The following is a 10,937-nucleotide window of genomic DNA, read 5'->3' on the forward strand; positions in this document are numbered from 1 at the left end:
TGTGTTATGTGATTGCGCATTTAATGGCAATCTATGTATGATTGAAGATCTGATTCACAATCGCATTCAATCATTAATTACAACCTGATTTACTTATTTTCCAAAGAGATCTAACCAGCTGTCATGAGAAGATTTAATTGGAAAATAGTTTTAGGGTTTTCAAGATGTCCAAGCCCAGCTGAATGCTTCTATAAATAGGACATGGAAAAACCTGATTAGATACACAACGAATACAGAGCAATATACTGAGAGAGAATAAGGGTTTATGTCTTGTTTGTTCATGTGACTTGTAAGCCATTCAATTCATCCCTAGATGATTGAATTGGTCTGATTTGTGAGTTGTAATTTGTCACTCTAAGCTTTTAAACATGAGTGTGTGTCTACTTGATTGAAGTTGTTAAGTAAAATCAAGTGTGTGTCTACTTGATTGAAGATCAAGTGTGTGTCTACTTGATTGAATATCAAGTGTGTGTCTTTGAAGAGCGTCTTCTTTTCATAAGTAATTGTTGTTTATAATCACAAGTGTGATTGAGGGGGAGTGAGTGGGTTCTCATATCTAAGAGTTCTTAGGTAGAAGTCGCACGGGTAGAGATTATGTGAAAAAGACTGTAACTTGTGGAGTGTACTGAGAGTCTTTGAACTGATTCTATTTAGTGGATTTCCTTCCTGGCTTGGTAGCCCCCAGATGTAGGTGAGTTGGACCGAACTGGGTTAACAATTGCGTGTGTCTCTTGCATTACTATTCTTTATCTTTATCTTGTTTGTTTTACTCAAATATTAGTGTCATGACATTACCTTCGATATCTCATATCTGATACCAGAATTACAATTGGTATCAGAGCAGGCATTCTGCTCTGGTTCTGGGTGAGATCTAGGGACAATACTTTCTGGTACAATGGAGAGAGATGGAGGATTTATGCACAGGCCACCAATTTTGGATGGATCTAACTATGACTATTGGAAACCTCGAATGGTAGCCTTCCTAAAATCTCTTGATAATAAGGCTTGGAAGGTTGTGTTAACAGGCTGGGAACATCCAGTAGTTACTAAGGAAGGAGAAGCCACAACTGATAATAAACCTGAAGAACAATGGTCCAAGGAGGAGGATGATCTAACCCTTGGAAATTCTAAAGCATTGAATGCAATATTCAATGGAGTAGACAAGAATATCTTCAGATTGGTAAACAAATGCGAGGTGACTAAAGATGCTTGAGACATTCTCAAGACCACTCATGAAGGCACCTCTAGGGTGAAGATGTATAGATTGCAGTTGCTCACTACCAAGTTTGAAAATTTAAGGATGAAAGAAGATGAAAATATTCATGAATTTCACATGAATATCCTTGAAATTGCCAATGCCTCTGGAGCTCTGGGAGAGAAGATGTAAGATGAAAAGCTAGTAAGAAAAATACTCAGGTCACTCCCTAAGAGATTTTCTATGAAGGTGACAGCCATAGAAGAATATCAAGACATCTCAAATATGAGAATTGATGAGCTAATTGGATCCCTCCAAACATTTGAGATGGAAATATGTGATGGATCTGAAAAGAAAGCCAAAAGCATAACCTTCATGTCAAACACTGAAGGGGAAGATGAGGAAGGTGATCAAGAGACTGATGAAGATTTGGCAAATGAGGTAGCAATGCTGGGAAGACAGTTCAACAGACTTATGAAAAAAATGGATGCAAGATCTAAGGCCAATGTCAAGAACATCGCATCTGACATTAGTAAATCAAACAATATTGGAAGAAGAACAAGGTCAGAAGAAAAGCCCAAAGAAGGAAAAGGAGCTCAGTTCTATAAATGTGATGGATATGGTCACATTAAAACTGAATGTGAGACCTACCTCAAGAAACAGAAGAGGAGTCTTGCTACCTCTTGGTCTGATGAAAGCGAAACAGAAGAAGCTGCAAATCTTGTGACTGCATTGATAAGAAGATGGGGTTCTGATGAAGAGTCAAGTGATGATGAAGTAACCTTTGAAGAGCTGGCCACTACCTATAGAGAGTTGTGTCACAAAAGTGCAGAAGTGTGCAAACAAGTTGAAAGCCAAAAGAAAGTGATAGCTCAGCTGAAGAATGAAAAGGGAGAACATGTGGAAACCATCTCCAAGTTGAAAACTGAAGCTGTACTCTTGAATTCCAAACTAGATGAGATGACCGAGTATGTAAGAATGCTTAACAATGGATCTGACATCTTAGATAAGATTCTCCAAAACTGGTCAAACAACAGGAGACAAATTTGGCATTGGGTTCAATGAATCTAAGGCTGATTGCAGTTACATAAATGGCAAACCTGAATCCAAACCTAAGTGCAGCCATATTGATAACAAACCTGCAATGTTACATCACATGTCACAACATCAGAAGGGAAGACAGGAGAAAGGGAAACACCAAAGATGGAGATGCCATCACTGTGGAAAATTTGGTCACCTAAAACCCTTATGCTATAAGTTGTATGGTTACCCTCATCCTGCTCATTATCTACCTAAACCCAAACATAACAGACCTATCAATAAAAAGCAATGAGTTCCTAGGACTAATGTTACAAGTTTGATAGCTCACACTTCCTTCAGAGTTTCAGCCAAGAAGATTGGTATTTTGACAATGGTTGCTCCAGACACATGACTGGAAACAAAAACCTGCTAACTGACCTTCATTCCCATGCCACTAGTTATGTAACCTTTGGTGATGGAGCAAAGGGTGAAATCAAGGGAATTGGTAAGCTTGATTTCCCTGGAGTTCCTGACCTTGACAATGTCCTACTTGTTAAGGGATTAACTGCTAATCTAATAAGCATCAGTCAACTGTGTGACCAAGGTCTAAATGTAAACTTCACTAGAACTGAATGTCTGATTACTAACAAGGAAAATGAAGTGATCGTGAAACGAGTTAGGTCTAAAGACAACTGCTACATGTGGAGCTCTCAAGAAACTAGGTACTCTTCAAAGTGTACCTTGGCCAAAGAGGAAGAAGTGAAGATATGGCATCAAAGATTGGGCCATCTGCATCTTAAAGGTATGAAGAGGATCATATCTGTTAAAGCTATTAGAGGAATTCCTAACTTGAAGATTGATGAAGGAAAAATCTGTGGAGAATGTCAGATTGGAAAACAGACTAGGATGTCACACCAGAAGCTCAGACGTGACACCACTACCAAAGTTTTGGAACTCCTCCATATGGATTTGATGGGACCCATGCAAGTGGAAAGCCTTGGTGGGAAGAAGTATGCATATGTAGTGGTGGATGACTTCTCAAGATACACCAGGATCAATTTTATAAGAGAAAAATCTGATGTTTTTGAAGTCTTCAAGGATCTTTATCTAAAACTTCAAAGAGAAAAGGAAAGTTCTGTTATCAAAATTAGAAGTGATCATGGGAAGGAATTTGAGAACAGCAAATTTGCTGAATTTTATTCATCAGAAGGGATTCATCATGAGTTCTCATCTCCCATTACTCCCCAGCAAGATGGTGTGGTGGAAAGAAAAAATAGAACTCTTCAAGAATCAGCCAAAGCTATGATCCATGCTAAGAAACTGCCCTACCATTTTTGGGCTGAAGCCATGAACACAGCCTGCTATGCTCACAACAGAGTGATATTGAAGAAAGGGACTCCTACAACCCTATATGAAGTCTGGAAAGGAAGAAGACCTACAGTCAAATACTTCCATGTATTTGGTAGTAAATGCTATATCTTGACTGATCGTGAACAAAGAAGGAAGATGGATCCCAAAAGTGATGAGGGAATATTTCTGGGCTACTCAACAAACAACAGAGCTTATAGAGTCTTTAATTCCAGAACTAATGTAATGATGGAATCTATTAATGTTGTGGTTGATGACCAACAGACTGATGTCACAGACGATGTTGAGACATCTCTGAATGATTCCCCAACTGACTTCTCAGACAAAAATGAGGAAAGTGAACCTCCTCAAGCTGAACCTGAAGATGACAGAATTAACAAGGGACCCTCCATTAGAGTTCAGAAGGATCATCCCAAAGATCTCATTATAGGAGATCCAAATAAAGGGGTCACTACTAAATCAAGGGAAGTGATCTCACATAGCTGCTTTGTGTCAAAGATTGAACCTAGGAATGTCAAGGAAGCCTTGACTGATGAGTTTTGGATCAATGCCATGTAGGAGGAGTTAGGTCAATTCAAGAGGAATGAAGTCTGGGAACTGGTTCCTAGACCTGAAGGAGTAAATGTCATAGGTAAGAAGTGGGTGTATAAGAATAAATCTGACGAACAAGGGGTTGTTACTAAAAACAAAGCAAGATTAGTAGCACAAGGATATACTCAAGTTGAAGGAGTGGACTTTGATGAAACTTTTTCTCCTGTAGCCCGCCTTGAGTCCATTAGATTGTTGCTTGGAGTGGCATGTATTCTGAAATTCAAATTGTTCCAAATGGATGTAAAAAGTGCCTTCTTGAATGGCTACTTAAATGAGGAAGTATATGTTGAACAACCTAAAGGATTCACAGAACCAAATCTTCAAAAGCATGTGTACAGATTGAAGAAAGCTCTCTATGGTTTGAAGCAAGCTCCCATGGCTTGGTATGAGAGACTCACAGTGTTTCTCATTAACAATGGATACAGGAAATGAGGTATTGACAAAACTCTATTTGTGAAGAATGAAGGAGGGAAGCTCATGGTGGCACAAATATATGTAGATGACATTGTGTTTGGTGGGATGTCAGATCATATGGTTGAACATTTTGTTAGACAAATGCAGTCTGAGTTTGAGATGAGCCTTGTTGGAGAACTGACCTACTTTCTTGGGCTACAAGTCAAGCATATGGAAGATTCTATCTTTCTATCTCAAAGCAAGTATGCCAAGAACATTGTTAAGAAGTTTGGCATGGAGAATGCAAGTCATAAAAAGACACCTGCTCCTACACATGTGAAAATCTCCAAAGATGAAAATGGTGTCAGTGTAGATCAAAGTCTATACAGAAGCATGATAGGTAGTATGCTATATCTCACAACAAGCAGACCTGATATTGCATTTGCTGTAGGTGTTTGTGATAGATATCAAGCTGAACCAAAAGTCAGTCACATAAACCAAGTGAAGAGAATACTGAAATATGTCAATGGCACCAGTGACTATGGGATGTTATATACTCATGGATCTGGATCTATGCTGACTGGTTACTGTGATGCTGACTGGGCTGAAAGTGCTGATGATAGGAAAAGCACATCAGGAGGATGTTTCTTCTTGGGGAACAATATGATATCATGGTTTAGCAAGAAACAAAATTGTGTATCTCTATCCACTGCTGAAGCTGAATACATAGTAGCTGAGAGTAGTTGTTCTCAACTGGTTTGGATGAAACAAATCTTGACTGAATACAATGTCACACAAGAGGTCATGACATTGTACTGTGACAACCTGAGTGCTATAAATATTTCCAAAAATCCTATTCAGCACGGCAGGACAAAGCACATTGATATTCGTCATCACTTCATTAGAGAACTTGTGGAAGAGAAGATTATAACACTGGAACATGTTTCTACTGAAAAGCAATTAGCTGACATATTCACAAAAGCTTTGGGTGTTAATCAATTTGAATGTTTAAGAGGGAAATTGAGGATTTTTGTTCATGAGAATCTATAGCAATCAAAGGATTTTAGCAAGGTGTTTATAAGAAGAAGATGTTACTTCCTCAGACTGAGTAGCAAAGGTTCCCCCTGTTATGAAGACTGTGTGTACTGAAGACTGGTCCCTCTGTTCTGAATGCTGTTTTGGATGATGTTATGTTTTGGAAGCTTGGATGTTTTATTGTTTTTTTGGAATGTGTGTAATTTTGTGGCAGTCCTTACTGATGCCTTGTTATAATATTTGGGCTCTTAATGAGTTCCATGGATTTCTAATTATCTCAGCTATTACAGCTGTGTATAATTATGATTTGTATCTCCTAACAATCATGTTTTAACATTTTATATGTTATAACATCTGTTGTGACATTCTCTGCTAGGCTGATTGACATTTATTTTGTCTAATTGGTCACCTTTGGTCTATTTTGACTAAAAAGAGGGAGAAGTGATTATGTGGAGTAGTTAAATATGTGGAGCTGTGTGGAGATGTATGTGCTGGTGTAGCTGAACAACTATAATCACTACGCCAAATAAGGGAAAAGAGGGCGCTTATTTTGGCCTATAAAAGCGCTTTTAAGCGCCCTCTAATCTGGCGCTGGCATAGGTAAAGACAGCGCTTTGTTTTCCTGGAGAAAGCGCTGTCTAAAGTGGCCACATTATAGTGCGCTTTAAGACAAAAGCGCCCTCTGGAGTGGTCCATAAAGGGACACCTTAGAGGGCGCTTTCTGGAGAAGCGCCCTCTAAAGTTGTCAATGTAAAGTGTTTAGAGGGCGCTTTCAGGAAAAAGCGCCCTCTAAAGTTGTCAATGTAAAGTGTTTAGAGGGCGCTTTCAGGAAAAAGCGCCCTCTAAAGTTGTCAATGTAAAGTGTTTAGAGGGCGCTTTCAGGAAAAAGCGCCCTCTAAAGTTGTCAATGTAAAGTGTTTAGAGGGCGCTTTCAGGAAAAAGCGCCCTCTAAAGTTGTCAATGTAAAGTGTTTAGAGGGCGCTTTCTGGACAAAGCGCCCTCTAAAGTGTTAGTTATTTTAAAAAAATTTGTTTGAAAAACAGTGGATATATATTTAATTGGTAACCTGTTCGCATGCTGCAAAAGTGTAAAATTCATATTGATTTCATCCTTTAATCCAATGTTATACACCATTAATCCATTGATATATACAACATGAATCCATTTATATACAACATTAATCCTCCATATATACAACATTAATATATGATTCTTTGATCAACAATATACAACAACATATTCTCAAAGTACTACAATTAAGAGAATAAAACATAGCAACCAACACCCAGTGACCACTGTATCCAAAAGCTGTCTAGTAGTTCTAACCAATACTAAACAAAAACGCCCATCCACCCATGGTGGCAAACATGTTTTGTATATCCAAAAGCTGTCTAGTAGTTCTATCGCACATCCATACAAAATAAGGCTCAACCAAAACAGCAGATGGCAGCATAAGTAGTCCCCTGCAAAAAGAACACGTCCAAATGCAAATAACACAGAACTGTCAAAAGGCAATTGAGCAACAAATAGTAAACAATGGCATAAAGTTAAATGACATAGCTAATATTACCTGAATTCCTGCATGGCTGTTAAGGTAAAAATCAAATTCCCTAGGGTGACAAATGCTGGTGTCTACCACGGTTCCTTTGACAATTTAGAACAACAAAATCAGCAAAAAGTGATAAATTCAAATGATAATATATACCAGCTGCGTTGAGAAATATATTGAAAAAACTTGGCATAATATTTCCACTTCTATCGGTCTCTTTGGGGTTGACAGGAAAGAGACGGGTGTGATGTCTCTTTTGGACCACTACAAAAGTAACTTTAGGTAGATACCCATCCTCTATTGAGACAAAAGCCTGATGAAAAAAAATTAAAAATTAAACGCAGAGAATTTAGTGGTGTATTTTATGAACGACAAAGTAACAAGAAATCAACTTTGAGAAGTCCTAAATTCTGCCTACAATACAGTGCTGCAAAGTTGATGCAACAAAAAACATATAACAATATATGGTAAGTACCTGTATCTCCGACCATATTTTTTCTTTGCCAACCTTCAAGTCCGGACTTCTCCAATTATCACATGTAATCGGAATATGTTGTCGAACAAGGAAACCAATGTAACTTGCCAACATTGAACCCTTATCTTTTGAAGATAGAATTGATATATGTTTAGATGGACATGTTCCATTGTCGTAGAGGGATACTTTCAAATATCCAGCATCATCATCTACGCGAGTGAGGCTTGACGACAATAGAGCATCTCCATCTAAACAAATATCCAGCATCATCATTTTACCTGTAAAAAAGAAAACAATTAAAATCAGATGACAAATGTAAAAACAATTAAAATCATAAAAGTCATTTTACCTGTAATAAAGAAAACAATTAAAATCATTTGACCTGTACCTTTTTCACTAAGTTCTCTTTCTTTTCTTGGTTGGAATATGTTCTACATGTCTCTTAACAACACGGACGGTTGGATTGATCCAAATACCCTCATTATGATCATTTCTAATATATGAATCATTTGATATAATATTCTCATCTTGATCATTTCTGGTAAATGATTCAATCTCAACATCAATATCACCTTGATCTCCAGTGTTTTCATCAATTACTTTGTTGGAAAAAAGAACTATAGACCATTTCGTACTTTTCGGATCATTGACATAGAACACTTGTCTAGCTTGAGAGGCTAGAATAAAAGACTCATCTTTGTATCCCATCCTATTAAGATCCACTTGCAAAAATCCTGACTTATCCATTCGAATGCCGTTATTATTTTCAACCCACTTGCAACCAAATATAGGAATCTGAAACTTCTCATAATCAAACACCCAAATGCGCTCGATAACACCAAAATACGACAGATTTGCAAATTTGGGGTTTAAGTCCTTCACACTTGATATGTGCATTGCTTCAGCTACCACGGTGACACCACTATTCTGCATAGTACTTTTATCATCTTGTTCTTTGGTATAAAATGTGTATCCATTAATCGCGTATGCGCTATAAGAAAAAACATGGAAACTTGGACCATATGCTAAGCATCTCAACCTTTCTGTTATTGAAGCGGGATCTGAATAATACTTTGAATAAATATGATCCTTAAACCAAGGTATAAAACATCGATTGTGCTCTCGTACTATCCAATTTTCATTTCTATTGGGATTTAAACCTCGGAGAACATCCTTGTGAATTTCAACATACGGCTCAACCTCATTCTCATTGTGCAGAACATACAAATGCACTTGATCCCGTTCGACCCTTGATACTGCCACGATTTTATTTCCAATTAGATTTTTTCCTTCTTTCTTTTCGACAAGCTGAGACTTGGGGAGTCCGATTGACTGAACATTAGACAAATATTCAGTACAAAACACAATCGCTTCTTCAACAATGTATCTTTCAACCATACAACCTTCTGGTCGACTTCGGTTCTTCACGTACCCTTTTAATATTTTCATATAACGTTCAACAGGGTACATCCATCTCATATAAGCTGGTCCACACAATTGTGTCTCTTTCACAAGATGAACAACTAGATGTACCATTATGTCAAAAAATGATGGAGGAAAAAACATTTCAAGCTCACACAAAGTAATAATGATTTCTTTTTGCAACATTGGTAAGATCGCAGGATTGATCACCTTACTGCAAATTGACTTGAAGAAAGAACACAACTTAGTTATAGAGCTTCTTACTTTTTCTGGAAGAATAGAACGTATACCTATTGGGAGAAAATGTTCCATTATAACATGGCAATCATGGGTCTTTAAACTCTTTAACTTGAGGTCTTTCATAGACACAAGTCTTCTAATATCTGAAGAGTACCCTTCTGGAACTTTAACTTCACTTAGAAACTTACACAATGTTTTTTTCTCCTTTCTAGATAGAGTATAAGCAGCAGGCGGTAGATATGTTCGTTTTCCTTTCTTCAAGGGTCCTAATTCAGTTCTTATTCCCATCGCTATCAAGTCCTTTCTTGCCTTAAGGCCATCCTTAGACTTTCCTTGTATATTGAGTAACGTGCCAATAACACTTTCAAATACATTTTTTTCAATATGCATAACATCAAGAAAATGTCTCACATACAAGGACTTCCAATACGGCAATTCAAAAAAAAATGACCTCTTCTTCCACCCACTTTTGACAAGTGTGTGGGCAAAAGGCTTGCCAAACTGAGTATCCAAATCTTTCACCTTTTCAAAAATTTGATCACCCGTCAATATAGGTGGAGCTCTGCCTTGTTCTGTCTCTCCATTGAACGCCTTTCTCCATCCACGGTAGTGATGATTTGAATTTAAGAATCTCCGATGACCGAGAAAGACATTCTTCTGACCAAACTCCAAGCGCTTCCAATCTGTTTTATCTTCACAAATAGGACACGCACATTGACCTTTTATGCTATACCCTGATAGATTTCCGTATGCTGGAAAATCATTAATTGTGCCAAACAACATCGCCCTCAAGTTGAAACTTTCTTTCCTATATCCATCATAAACCTCCACACCGGTCTCCCACAAAATCTTTAAATCTTCGATTAAGGGCTTCAAGTACACGTCTATGTCATTCCCTGGTTGTTTAGGTCCAGAAATCAACATAGACAACATCATGTACTTACGCTTCATACATAGCCATGGAGGTAGGTTATAAATCATAATAATCACAAGCCATGTACTGTGTGAGATACTCTGGATACCGTGTGGGTTCATTCCATCAGTAGATAATGCCAAGCGAAGGTTTCTTGATTCTTCTCCAAATTCAGGATAATCATTATCAATTTCCAACCACTGTGGTGAATCTGCCGGATGTCGATACTTTCCATCTATAATTCTTTCATCTGCATGCCAGGTCAAGTGTCTTGAATCGGTTTCACTATGAAACATGCGTCTAAATCTCGGAATAACAGGAAAATACCACAAGACCTTTGCTGGAGACAACTTGTTCTTATATCGCGAGACACCGCATTTAGGACACTCATTTAACGATGCATACTCATTTCGAAACAAAACGCAATCGTTTGGACATGCATGTATCTTATCATAGCTCATGCCAATAGAGCACAACATCTTTTTGGTCTCATATGTTCGATTGGGAAGAACATTATCCTCAGGAAGCATATCTTTCAAAAGGGCTAATAACTCTGTGAAACTTTTATCCGACCACCCATTGCCCGCCTTTAAGTTGTACAACTTTAATACCGCAGACAATCTTGTGAATTTAGTGCAACCATCATACAAAGGTTTCTCTGCATCACTTACCAACCTCTCAAACATTTCGGGACAATCCTTAAGATCTCCTTCAAGTGCTTCTGCAATCTCTTCAA

The sequence above is a fragment of the Lathyrus oleraceus genome, chromosome 3, assembly GCF_024323335.1.
Source record: "Lathyrus oleraceus cultivar Zhongwan6 chromosome 3, CAAS_Psat_ZW6_1.0, whole genome shotgun sequence".
Taxonomy (NCBI): domain Eukaryota; kingdom Viridiplantae; phylum Streptophyta; class Magnoliopsida; order Fabales; family Fabaceae; genus Lathyrus; species Lathyrus oleraceus.